Below are 14524 nucleotides of genomic sequence, written 5' to 3' on the forward strand. Positions count from 1 at the left end.
GAGCCTGCCTCTGGGGAGGAATGAGTTTAAGCAGGGAATACTGATACCTAACTTACAGAGCAGTTGTAAGGACTTAGAGAAACGATATGTAAAGTGCCTAGTATCTGGCCCGTTGTAGGCCCTTGAAGTATTAGTTGCCTTTCCACAGCCCTTTGCAGCTTCTGCTTCTGAGATGACTTTAACCTAAACTATATAGTGCTAAGCAGCATAATTGTGTCCTAAAGAGCTTCTGAAAACATGGCAACAGAAAGAAAAATAAACTTACACAGACTTACATCATGTATAAGAGTTGGTGCCTCTTCTGTGTTGTGGCATCGTGCAGTGTAGGTAGAATGGGGAAATGTTGTCACCCCATTTCTGTAGAATCAGTGTACGTTTCCTGACCTCTTTGGGACTCTCTTGGAGAGTGAGCATCAGGAGTGGTCATTAACTGGGTATCTGGGTTGTTCTTGTGGCTCTATAAAGACACATGCCCAGGGAAGAGGTAAGCATGAGGAGAGGTCTTCTGGAGAGAGCAATGGAGTGAAAGGCAGAAGATGTTGTTTCCAGAGCCTGACAAACTGCTCTCTATGTGATATGGGTAAAACGTGTACCTTCTGCTGGGTACAGACTCAATGTTAGGGCATGTGAGTTGGGAGGGTCTTCTAGCAGGCCAGTTTTGGGTATAAATCATTTAGCTTGCCTCTTCTGAAGCATTCCTGTCCTCATTTAAATTCTCATATTCTAGTGCTGCTGGAGGATTCAATGAACTAAGCTATCTCATAGGAAATCTGGGTCATTGCTGAGGCAGAGGGACAAAGTGTACTGGTGGGACTCCTACATGGCTCTTATCACTTCTGCTTGGGAGGGGCACGCTCCATTTCCTCTCATCAATCATTGGCCACATCTAGTCACACATGCAAGCTTGATGTCAGTGGAGTGGGGTCAGCGGGCCTAGGAGGGGCCATGGGCACCAGCCAATCCATGTGACCTAACATAAGCTTCATAGGTCAAAGGGCAAGATTTCATCTCCACCGTCCTCTTCCTTGATGTGAAGGGCTGTTGAGTGAGGCCCATAGGGCACAATACTGGGGAAGTGCAAAGCCATCATCTTCCAAATGGGAAGCTGCTGGTGATATTGTGGGGAAGGCAAGAGATAGAATCACATTCCAGTTCTGCCACTTCTCTGAAGAGGGTTTAGTCCCTGTGAGAATGAGCTTGATCATCTGTGAAATAAGGCTCACCACATATCTTCTTCAGAAAACCTGTCAAGTACCTACGGGACATAGTAGGACTTCGACACATAACACTCACAGCTATTTACCTCCTCCCTCCCAGAGAGGAGATGACATTTATCTAAACCAAAGGGCATTACTGCCATAGAGAGTTTGTGGAAAGGTAGCAGCAAGAACTGAAATATGTCCCCATAACCTATGAGCTTTGGGCCAGTTCTGAGTTGTGGGATGAGTTCCATGTGGGAATGGGGAAACAGAAAAAAATCCCCACATCATTTCCTATGACTGCATTTGCCTTCCTGTCCCCTTTCTTTGCCATCTAGTCTGACACTGGAGGAGAAGTTTCCCATTGATTCTGAAGTAGAAGGGACACTACAGAACAAGATACGTAGATGCTGAACAAAAGACTGGAGTCAGGAGACCAGACACGTCCCTGACTACAAAACTTTGGATGAGTCATTTCCCTTGTGCTGGCCTCAGCCTAGTGCAATAATGCCCTATTGCAGTGGCCTGGGGGTTGGGTCAGAAAAAAACAACAGTTTAAAGCTGAATACCATTGGTTGAACTTTGCATGATTTTTTTGTATGAATCTCCTTGTGGTAGGCAGAATTTTAAAATGAGCTTCAATGACCCTTTCAATCTTGTATAATCCCCTCTTCTCTGAATGTAGGTGGAACCAGTTAATATAACGTGATATCACTTACATGATTATGTTCTGTTATATGGTAAAAGGGTGATAATTTGGCTGGGGGCTGACCTAATCAAATGAGCTTTTTAAAAGCAGAGTATTTTTTCTGGCTGTTCAGAGGAGGGGAAATCAGAGAATCAGAACCCAGGGAGCATTCAACACACCATTGCTAGCTGGAAGAAGGAGATCACGTATCAGGGAACTGGAGTAGCCCCTAGGAGCTGAGAAGACTCTAAGACGATAGCCGTCAAGGAAACTGGGAGGTGGGGTGTGCTGCAGTGCAATAGCCTTGAGAAAATGACTTCTCCCAGCAACAAGGATGATCTTGGAAGCAAATTTTTACCCAGAGCCTCCAGACAAAAGATCTCAGTCAAGTCTACATAGATACCTTGATTTCAGCTTTGTGAGACCCTAAATTGAGAGCAAGGTCATACAGTGCCAGACTTCTGACCTACAGACCCATGACCTTAGATGTAGCTTTCAGCCACTAACTTTGTAGTTACACACTTAAAGAAAATTGATACATTCCAGTTAAATCAAATCCATATTCAATGCATATACAGTGTGTGTGTGTGCACATGTACACACGTGTGTAGATGACAACTGGAGGAAACATACCACCATGATTACAGTTTTCACTAGTCCATGGTGGGGTTAAATGTTATGAATATGTTCATATTGGTATATGAGTGCATTTTCCGTATTTTCTAAGTGCACAATGGGTTACTTGTTAATCAGAGATAAGGCCCATTAAAGACTTATTCATGTCAAATATGTTAAATTTCAGGCATTTAAAAACTTATAATAAATACCATAATAGGCAAACATGTGTACAACCAAGTCAAATATTGCAGAGTAAATGCTTCTATGTATCTTCTCTGATTGTCTTACCCCTGAGGGAACCATTATCCAAATCAAATTTTTTTTACCATTCTAAAGTTTTGTTCCATATTTATTATTCATGAACATAGTTATGCATTGCACAACAGGGATACGTTCTGACAAATGTGTCATTGTGCAAACATCATAAAGTGTACTTACACAAACCTAGATGGTATAACCTACTACATAGCTAAGCTAGATGGTATAGCCTATTGCTCCTAGGCTACAAACCTATAGGAAGTTACTGTACTGTATACTGTAGGCAATTGTAACACAATGGTAAATAATCTAAACATAGAAAAGTTACAGTAAAAATACAATATTATAATCTAATGGTACCACCATCATATATGCGGCTCATCATTGACTGAAACGTCGTTATAGGGCATATAACTATACGCTCCTGAACAGAACACATAATTTCTTCACATATTTTAAGCTCTAACTATAGAAGTAGTATATTTAGGTACCACTTATGGAGATTTTTACACTGAAAATAGCGTTTCTGAAGTTTCTTTAATCAGGCAACTTTGGAACTATATTTTAGCCACGCTGCTGTGACCAGGTTTGCATACATGCAAAACTCTCTGAAGTGCAGACCTGAGAGGGCTGCGGCTGACAGGGCCTTGCTTGCTTCTCTCACAGATGCTGTGCAGTGTCTCCGCAAAGAGCTTGTACCAATTTCTCCTCTCCTGGCAGTGTGTGGAGTTCTCCTGACTCCATAATTTCAATTTAAACAGGGCACAGCAAAAACACAAACTTACTGATCTGGTTTTCTTGCCAAACTCTACAATTATTCCAGGACATATCTTGAGGCATAAAGTGGAACCATTATGTTTGCATTTAAAAATGCACATGTGAAATATGCCATTTACGTGGAAATAGACGGAGAAAATGAAACATATTCTAACATTACAGCATAGAATATTTCATCAGCAAATATTAATAAAGTTGGAAAAGCCGTTATTGCACAAATCTAAAAAAATGAGTGCTCTCATCTTGGAGTTGGTTGGGATATTCATTAGTAAGGAGATTTTAACTTTCAACTAGACAGCAAATACTTAATATGTTAAATGTTCATACTCTTTGACAAAGATGATCATTTGTAGTAATGTATCCTTTAGATACATCCTGAGAGAACCCTGCCATCATCAATCATGTTTCCCTACTGCTCAGGGCGAAGCTGACCATTTCCCTTGGTGCCTTCAGGACCCCTGACCCTGCTTCATCCATCCTGCCATCCAAACAAGAAAATCTCTTTCAAGGCTGGATGCACAGCCTTAATGAATCATCCATGGATCCACCTCAAGTGTTGATATGCACCAGTGCTCATGTCCTTACTCCTGGAGGGATTTGTAGACCTCTGACCTCATCCTTGTCTGGAAGAAAACTCCCTTCCTATCCCCTTTCTGTGTCCTCAAAGGCCCTTCCCTCCCTACCAGATGCAGGTAGGCCAACCCTTTCTTTAAGCTTAGATTTTCACAGAGGATGGAAGAAATAATGGCTTCAGGCAGCTTCTGCTTCCATCCCTGCCATAAACCTCCCCTCAGGCAAGGGGAAGGGGGACAAAGACTGGCTCCCTTCTGTAGGGAGGGTAAACATGGGAAAACAGAAATTAACCTCACAGCGGTACATGTCCTGATACATTTGCTGAAGTGCTTTCACCAGCAACTCAAGGTACCCAAGCTGGCAGGTTCTATCCCTGGCTCTGGCAGTGGGTGTGGTGAGAAACCTCTTTGCCATCCAGCTCTATGGTTAGGAGTACTTGCTTTGTAGTCACTTACATTCATGAAGAAAGGATAGCGATACCTCACTAGCAGGGCTGTCGAGATTAAATCCAACTACGAAGGTGAAGAACCTGGAGCTGGGCACCTCTAAACAATCTGCTCCATAAATGGTAGCTGTCTTTCTTCCCTCGAGCAGGAACTCATGTGACAAATTTACCTGCCTTTTCAGCCAAGACCCCTTAACCAGCATACACATCAGAGTCACTTTGATGAGCTTTTTTTAAACCCTCAGCTGAAACTCCCTTGTTGGTGGAAATAGGACTTCTGCACAAAGTCCATTCAAGTTATTAAGATGTAATAATACTGGCCTCAGAAAACAGATACATCGGTGTGGCACTAATCGTGTATATGAGTCCGTTTCTTCTTCATTTCACCAACACTAGTTGTTAACAGCTTTTGTCTTTTCTTGCCAATCTGAACTGCTCGTTTTCTCCACACCTGCCCCATTGGAAGTGTCATTTCAGACTGTCGGTAAACTTACATATCCAGAGATTCCTCCTCTAGGGTTGCCAGATTTAGCAAATAAAAATACAGAATTCCCAGTTGCATTCAGATAAATGAAATAATGTTGCATGCCACACCCAGAGAAACAGAACCAGTAGGGCGTGTGTGTGTGTGTGTGTGTGTGTGTATGAGATAGAGAGAGATTCATTTTAAGGAACTGTTTCACATGATTATTGGAGGCTGAAAGTCCAATCTCTGTAGGGTGGGCTTGCAGACTGGAGAATAAGGCAGATCCAATGTTGCAATTCAATTCTGAAGGCTATCTGTTAGCAGTATTCCCTTTTGCTCAGGGATGTCAGATTTTCGCTCTATTCAGGTCTCCAGATGATTGTATAAGGACCACCCACATTATAGAGGGCAGTCTGCTTTATTCAGCGTCCACTAATTTAAATGTTAATCTCATCCAAAACCGTCCTTACAGAAACACTCAGAATAATGATGATGAGATATATGGGTACCATGGCCCAGTCAAGTTGATGCATAAAATTAACCATCATACTTACACTAAAAAATTATTCATTTTTATCTGGAATTTAGATTTAACTGGATATCCTCTATTTTATCTGGTTGCCCTAAACATGGGGACTCTGTGCTGAACCAAGGTGCTCCAGGAAGCAACCCCAACTGAGCTGCAGGTGGCATCAGCACCAATTGTCTTTCATGTGAGTAAACTCTCTTGGATGTCCCAGTGGAGTGTAGCCCCACAGCCCCGCGAAACATACACCACATGCAGCAGAAAACACATTGCTGAGCTCAGTCAACACTCAGATTTCTGAGAGATAATAAATGGTTTGTTTTGGGGTATTCGTTAGGTAGAAATGGTTATCTAAAACATGGTTTGGGTGAACTTTTCCCCTTTTTCTGTACTTTGTTATCATTGGATATCAAAGGGATTCTCTTATCCTTGAAGGCTTGGTGGGACATTGTTATACTAATAATTTTGAGTATAGTCTCTGTGTTCGTTTGTGTGTGTGTATAAATTTCTGAATATTTAGTCAATTCCTTCTTGAAGGAATTTTCAATGGAAGCTATCACAATATATGATTTTCAACCTACTCTGAATTTAGAACCTAATTCCATGAGATAAGCCTCTATTGAAATCACATGAATTAAGGTACTGACAAAGTGTTGTCACAAATGACTCCACGGGGAAAGCCTCAGAGATTGGCTTTGGCTTGGTGAGTATTCGTTCTGAACAAGGGTTATTTACGTACTTTAAGAAGTGTTTCTGAAAGAAGAGATCTTGAAACTCTTTCTCCTGCTACAGGGGATAGCCTTGCAAGGAAGCTACTTTCCATGGGAACACATAGGACTCCTGCACCAGACAGCAGCTTGATATGCATTGCAGTCCTTGGCCTTTATGATTTTCCTGTCATGGCACTACTTGGTGGATAAATCTTTTTCAATTCCGTGGATCCTTCATAGGAAGCCCACATGCCAGCAAATCTAAGTCATCTTCTCCAGTATCTTCTTTATGAGGAATAAAGTCCATGTATTTTTCTTCTTTCATCTATTTATTACTTGATTTCAAGCTTAGACTTGAAGCATGGAGGTAAATTGCTTAAAAAATCCAAGCAATTTGGAGAAAGACAATAGAAATAGTTGAGCCAGTGAGGCACAGAAAGAGGAGTAGCACTGTGGGCCTATTGTAAGATCTACCTCTGGGCTGGGCTCGGTGGCTCATGCTTGTAATCCCAGCACTTTGGGAGGCCGAGGCAGGCGGATCACCTGAGGTCAGGAGTTCAAGACCAGCCTAACCAACAGGGAGAAACCCTATCTCTACTAAAAATACAAAATTAGCTGGGTGTGGTGGTGCATGCGTGTAATCCCAGCTACTCAGGAGGCTGAGACAGGAGAATTGCTTGAACCCGGGAGGCGGAGGTTGCAGTGAGCCAAGATTGTGCCATTGCACTCCAGCCTGGGCAACAAGAGTGAAACAGTGAAACCCCATCTCAAAAAAAAAAAAAAAAAGATCCACCTCTGAGGGCAGGGAAAACAAGTGCTCCTGAAGAGCAGCTTACTACCAAGAATTTTGAAGGGAGGCAGCCTGGGCAATGCAACCCCTTTTTCTTCTTCCCAACTCACCAATTAGAGAAGTTCCTCCTGTGACAGAAAAGGATTGAGTGTATAGAGAGTCTAGAAATGTTGTGGTCATGAATGTCCCTCCACATGTAGGAATGAAGGATAAGAATTTTCTCAAGACAAACCATTGCATAGTTGAATTGATTAGGTTTCTGTCTACTAAATGACTGTATTATTCTAGGCTTGCATTACTGAAATAACTCTGAGATATCTTAAATGACTTATTTTGTTGTTCCTAGATCTTTTAGTCACATGATTATAGACAGTCTTAGTTTTCTGCCACAGATGGATAACTGATTAGTATGGTGTGTGAACTGTACATGCTCCTCCTCAGTGAGCTAGCTTATCTCCAAGAGCTCCAGGTCTCTGTGCACTGGTAATATTCCTCTACTGTCACTTTTAAACAAAACTACTGACAACCGGGACATTGTTCCATCAAACCTGGCAGAATTCTATCAATTGGCTCCGTCCCAGCCTAGTTCCTCTAATTATTATAGCTACCCAGGAAGCCGCCTGAAGAGTGAAGGCATTTTCTCTTTGTGAAAGCCAAGGAGTCAAAAGGCCACTCTATGGCATTTCCGGTGTGCTGGACCAGCCTGCGTATCACGGTTGCCATAGAAACCTGACGTCATAACGGCGACCGTGAAGACTTTTAAAATAGAGACCAACGTGGCCGGGCAGGAAGAGCAGGGTCCCGCCTTCAGGTGTTTGGGACTCTGCTGAGGGTGTGGGTGCCCCGCGGTGGGGGCTGAACCTTCCTGGGGTGTGGAGAGACGAAAGGAGCCCAGATCCAAGTTCCCTCGTTCCCGCTTTGGCATAAGTTGCCCTGGCGGTCTCATGAGAGAGAGAAAGAGCTGGGACCCTCCTCGCCCCAGTGAGTGTGATGTCTTGCTCCGGGTGTCCTGGGGCAACTTTCTATAAAGGCGGGACGTGGGAGGATCAGACAGGTAAGGACTCTCTCAGCCCAGCGTCCCCTTCTGTAAAATGAGGATAAGAATGCACACCCACAGGATTGCTGCAACCTGCAGTGATAACACAGGTGCAAGATGATAGATAGCCCTGTGGTTGTTATGGGACGATGGGTGCTTTATGGATTCAGGCTATTTCTTTTCTTTTATTTTTTGAAAACAACAGAAATTTATTATTTTACAGTTTTGGAGTTCAAAAGTCCAAAGTAGGTCTCACTGGGCTAAAATCAAGGTGTCAGCAGGGCTATGTTCCTTCTGGAAGTTCTAGTGTAGAATGAATTTTCGTTTTTTTCCAGCTTCTAGAAGCTGCTGGCATTCCTTGGCTCATGCCCTCACATTACTCTAACCTCCATATTGTGGTCACATCTACTTCTCCGATTTTATTGCCTCCCTATTTCCCTCATAAAGACCCTTGTAATTATATCAGGCCCACCCATATGATCCAGAATAACCTCACCATTTTAAGATCATTAACTTAATCACATCTGTAAAGTCCATTTTACCATGTAATGTAACATATTCACTTGTTCCAGAGATTAGGACATGGATTTCTTTGGGGCAGAGGAGTGTTATTCAGCCTACAGCACAGTTGTATATTAGATACTGTGCTGGATAGCCTCAATTTGTCTCTTCAAAGCTTCCACCCCTCACCACCCTACTCTGTGCTTCACAGGTCTGATCCTTATAGATTACATCAACTCAGATCCCTTCTCCTTAGGCTTCCAGTTGGGTTTGGCCAATGGGAGATACTAGCAAGTGAGTGAGGGAAAGATGGGGTAAGTGTCCCCAGTGCCAGATTCCTTGGTGTTGGGCTACAGGTTGGTAGTAGTTGTGTTCCTCTACCAAGGGCTCAGGCAGTTTCCTCATTCTTTTTTAAAGTTGTTATTAGGTGATGGAAAGGAGAAGAAAAGGCCCTGGTGAGAAACTCATTGTTCCTTCTGTTGTTATGATCACTACCTGATTGTGTCAGTGTCATTGGTCGCTAATTCAGTGCCCAGCATGGTTGCAGGCACAGAGTCACTTCAATAAAGCATAGTGATTGCTGGAGTCTGTCTCTCCCCAGGAAGCACTTCACGGGGGCAACTAAACTTATATCAGGTGTCTGAAGGAGGTGGGTTCTGATGATCTAGGTCATGATGACTGCTGAAGCTTCTACTTCAGATTTGAAGGACAGCAGTCCTCAGGAGATCTCTAGCACTTCCATCCTTGGTGGGATATGATGTCTGGCTCAAGTGAGTTCATAGATCTGAACAGAAGTATGTTGCAGAATAGTAGCTGTGTAGTTCACAAAGTAGTCTAAAAGTAGAGCAGCCACTTTGATCTTATCACTGGAAAAGAGGCTCAACAGGTGGATTTCATTGCGTGCATCAGCAGCTACATGCTTTGTAGTATCCCTTGAGGCCCATTTGGAGCTACCTTTCTTAAAGCAATGAATTGTTCAGTTGGGGAAGAAACTTGATATTTAACATGCATTTGTAATAAATTTACACATAGTTTTCTGACTGTATAAATAATAATTCATTATTCCCATGTATCTCGGATGGAAGTTGAAATATGCAGGTGGTTAGAAGGTCTTCATAGCAATTTGAGATTGTAATATGCATGCTTTCATGGTTAGCGTGTTTTCATCCATTCTGCAATGTAATTTTTTAAGAGGCCAGGAATTTATTAAGTGTTAGTTAAATGTCAGGTACAAGAATTTAGTATTTTTGAAAATAACAATTACTTGATAGTTTGCCCAATTATAATGATACCTAGTCACATCTCCTAAAATAACCAGATAAGCCTAAGTATTATTATTATTATTTCGTAGGAAATAACATTTTCAGTTCTATAGTACCTGGGCTCCCTACCCCTCCTACCGCCCTGTCTCCAGGCAAACACATTTCTGTCACTGTAGATTTGGTTTTATGTCCTAGAAATGTATTTAAGTGGAATCATAGAGAGGTTTTTTTAAGAGGAATCTGGCTTTTTTCATTCACCCTATTTAATTTTAGATTTATCCATTTCGTTGCATATATCAATAGTTTATTCTTTGTTATTGCTTAATAGCATACCAGTATATGGCTATACCACTATTTGCTTTATCCATTCACCTGTTGATGGATATTTGGGTTGTTTCTAATTTGGGACACTTATAAATAAAGCTGATATGAACATATGTGAATAAGTCTTTTCATAGACATACGCGTTCTTTCTTTGGGGTAAATATTTAGGAGTGCAATTGCTGGATATATGGTAGATATAAGATTAACATTGTAAGAAACTGCCAAGCTGTTTCCAAAGTGGTTGTACCACTGCTGTCACCAGCAGTGTATGAGAGTTTTATCCTCCCCAACCTTGCCAGTGCTTGATATGGTCAGTCTCTTTAATTTTGGCCATTCTTACAAGAATATAGTAGTATCTCATTGCAGTTTTCATTTACATTTCCCTAACGATTAATGTTGTTGAGTATCTTTTCATGTGTTTACTTGACATTTGTATATATATATCTTCTTTAGTGGAATGTCTATTCAAATATTTTGCCCATTTATTTACTTAAGTGTCTGTTTTCCTCTGACTTTTGTGATATTTTCTATATTCTGGATACAAGTCCTTCATCAGATATATGATTTTAAACACTTTCTCCTAGTCAGGGACTTGTATTTTCATTTTCTTATCCATATATTTGGAAAAGCAAAAGTTTTTGACTTTGAGGAAGTCCAATTTATTGATTTGTTCACTTACGGATTGTGGTTTTCATGTCATATATTAATGTAATAGCATGACTACAGAGAGAATACTTGCAATTGTAATAGCAAGCAGGGATAAGCCCACATTTCCACTAGGTGACAACTTCACTGTCATTCTGTGTGGGGGAGAGGGTTGTGGGATGGAGCTGAGGAAGACGAAAAGCATCATTGCACAGCTTCCAAGTAACTGAATGGGGACAGCACAGGCATCATCACCCCATCCCCTGTTTTTCATGTGCTTTTTCATCCTCTTACCTTCCTACTCATTCCTTGTGCTTTCTTGTCCTCTTACTCTCCCATCTAGTGTAACATCAGACAAGGGTGTTGACTCTGCAGCACAGAACCAGTAGTTTGTGGAGAAGAATGGAGGTGTGGTGTTGAATCTGCTAGACAGGCTACTGAAGCAAAAGTCAAGAGATCCAGATTCCATCATGGGGACACTTTAGGTAAGTCACTACCCTTCCTTTAGATTAGTCTATACAACAGGATAAAAATACCCAATACTCCTGACCACCAGGAATACTCTGGAGTTTAAGTATGATCTCATGTGGGAAAGCAATCTTCCCCCCTCCTTAGAAAAGTAGTGTACATTTGAGTAATTACATTAATAGGGATATTCCAGATGTCCCAGAATCTGCATGGTAGGCATTAAATTAATGGTGCTCAAGTGTGAACTACTTTTTTTTTTTTTTTGAGATGGAGTCTCGCTCTGTCACCCAGGCTGGAGTGCAGAGGCATGATCTTGGCTCACTGCAACCTCTGCCTCCTGGTTCAAGCGATTCTCCTGCCTTAGTATCCTGAGTAGCTGGGCTTACAGGTGCCTACCACCACACCCAGCTAATTTTTGAATTTTTGGTAGAGACAGGGTTTCACCATGTTGGCCAGGCTGGTCTTGAACTCCTGACCTCAAGTGATCTGCCCACCTTGGCCTCCCAAAGTGCTGGGATTACAGACGTGAGCCACTGCACCTGGCCAAATGTGAAATGTTGAGGTCAGAATTTTTCCAAGTGTGGTCTATGGATCACTTCATCAAATTCATCAGGAGGTGCTCGTTAAAATAGCAGATACTTGGACCTACCCTAGATCTGCTGAATCAAAACCAGGGAGGTGGGATGGGAGGTGTCTCCATTTAAAGTAATATCTTCAGTTGGTCTGGTACTCATCTTAGTGCATTCTGAGCTACTATAACAAAATATCATAACTCGGTAGCTGATAAACAACAGAAATTTATTTCTCACAGTTCTGGAGGCTGAGAAATCCAAAATTAAGGCATTGACAGCTTCAGTGTTTTGCTGAAGGCCCACTTCCTTCATAGATGGATGACTTCTCACTATAACCTCCCCTGGTGGAAGGGGCTAGCTAGCTCTCTGGAGTCTCTTTGATAACAGCATTAATCTCAGTTATGAGGATAGAGCCCTAATGACCTAAAAACCTCTCATAGCCTCACCTTCTAATACCATTACCTTGGTATTAGGTTTTAATATGAATTTGAGGCAGGGGGGGTCACAGATATTCAGACTATAACATCATCCATGTTTGAAAAGCGCTGCTATGGATGTACAGGATCTTCTTACAGTTTTAAATCATTTAATATCTAATTTCATTGACAGTTGCTCCTGCTACTCAGCTTAAATATCTGTCTTCTTTGGTCTGTTAAATAGGCAGCAATTCCTTCAATTAAGTAATATTATTTCAGTGATTATATGTGAAGTACTAAAGTAGGCACTGAGGAAACAGCACAGAGAATAAGATAGGCAGGGTCCCAGGAGCTATCATTCTAGTTTGGGAAAAGTGGCAGTAAGCAGGTAAACAAGTCAATAAGCCATGTGATTTCATATGAGCATATGTGTTTTGAAGAAAATAAACAGGTGGAGTAGAAAATGACTGAGACAGGGATTATTATAGATGGGGTTGTCAGTGAGGCTCCTTCTCAGGAAGTGACACTTGAGCTGAGTCCTGAACGATAAGAAGAAGCCAGGCATGGAGAGGCCATTTTGTTAGTGTCCCTGTGCCGTGTGTGGGCACCATTGATCCAGGAGCAGAGGACAAGCTGGAGTGGCTGGAGCCTGGCACATAAGTGCAGACAGGTGGGAGATGAGATCGAAAGGGTAGACAGGAGCCACATGGTTTCAGTCCTGTAAGGGGTTTGAGGTTTTTGTTTGTTTGTTTTGAGACGGAGTCTTGCTCTGTCACCCAGGCTAGATAGAGTGCAGTGGCGCAATCTCGGCTCACTGCAAGCTCCGCCTCCCGGGTTCACGCCATTCTCCTGCCTCAGCCTCCAGCCACCAAGTCCAGCTAATTTTTTGTATTTTTAGTAGAGATGGGGTTTCGCCATGTTAGCCAGGATGGTCTCGATCTCCTGACCTCATGATCTGCCCGCCTCAGCCTCCCAAAGTGCTGGGACTACAGGCGTGAGCCACCGCGCCTGACAGGAGTTTGAGTTTTATTCTCAGTGTGGAGGGTTAGAGTATGGGAGTGATGTGATCTGATTCTTGATGTGGAAGCTGACTCTGGCTGCTGTGTGGAGAATGGGCTGGAGAGGGACAAGATAGGGAGTGGGGATAACCATTAGGAAAATATTGCAGAAGTCCAGGAGAGAGATGTGTGTGGATGAGGCCAGGGCTGCAGCTATGTACAAAGGGAGGGATGGACCTGGACAGGGCATGTTTGCACGTCGGGCAGGTAGGACCTGCAGTGGCTGTGTGCCTGGGGTGTGTGAAGATAAGGGAGAGTTAAGGAGAACCCCTGGGCTTTTTGTTTGGCCATGCAGAGAAATGGTGGTGCTGTTTTCTGAGATCAGACCTTCCAAGTGCTTTGAGATGTTCTCAAGTTATTTAGTTTTACTATAACTAATATTAGTTATAATAACAATAAGTGATTTAAAAAATATGTTGGTTGATGAAGATGATTCAGCTGTAAGACTATTAAGCTTTTTTTCCCCAGCATCTCTGTAGGAGAATTTTTTAAATAATGTGATTACTCACCATTTATCTTTTTAAAAACTCAAAACACAAGTTAATAAATATATTTTTAATGTTTTGTCTTCTACATTATGTACTGTGTAATGCCAGTTTTATGGATGTAACAAATGAGTGACTATAAGGTGAAGTAAAAGTATTTAAAGTCACTCAGTCTTTACATGGCAGAACTAGGGCTTGTCTCTATTCTGTCTCCAGAGCTCACACTCCTGACCAATACACCTAGGAAGAAGAAAAAGCATTTGTGAGGTATGGTGATTACCCAAGGTCACCATCTAGAGTTAATGGTTTAGATCTGTCACTGTGCCCCAAGTATGTGTCCTGTCTTGCTCCCAGCTCGCTGTTCATTAGACTTGGCATTAGCCTTGTTACTATGTATAGTGAATCACTTTTCAAGGGCTTAGGATGGATGTTTTCCTGAGGTTAACCTGCAGGTAACATAAGAGTACACTAAGTACCTTCAAATGAAAAGAAATGGCGTGTTGATTTTCTTATCCAGCCCCAAACTATACTGAAAGAACAGAGGAAAATTTCCTAAATCATACAAAATGTGCTTTTTTTCTGTCTGGCTCCTTCAGCATCTTACCATGAATTTTACATTTATTGTTGTCTATAGTTGTAGATCATTCATTCTCATTAATGTGTAGTATTATGTTGTGTGGATATTTTGCAATTAAATGTATCTATTA

General features: G+C 42.0%; 1 long non-coding RNA gene across 9 annotated transcripts in view; it reads left to right on the top strand.

The window, feature by feature from the left end:
* The first annotated feature begins 7784 nt into the window (after positions 1–7784).
* The window catches only part of LOC100614699 (uncharacterized), a 112070-nt gene continuing 105330 nt past the window's right edge, over positions 7785–14524 (top strand). For 4 of the 9 annotated variants that reach the window (XR_010154680.1, XR_010154685.1, XR_010154683.1 and 1 more), the window contains exons 1-2: positions 7788–8104; positions 11162–11303. This is a non-coding gene — a long non-coding RNA (uncharacterized LOC100614699). Of the gene's footprint in view, positions 8105–11161; positions 11304–14524 lie in introns of all 9 variants that reach the window. The other 5 variants (XR_010154684.1, XR_010154687.1, XR_010154681.1 and 2 more) reach the window with 4 other exon arrangements.

This window comes from Pan troglodytes, chromosome X, assembly GCF_028858775.2.
Source record: "Pan troglodytes isolate AG18354 chromosome X, NHGRI_mPanTro3-v2.0_pri, whole genome shotgun sequence".
NCBI lineage: Eukaryota > Metazoa > Chordata > Mammalia > Primates > Hominidae > Pan > Pan troglodytes.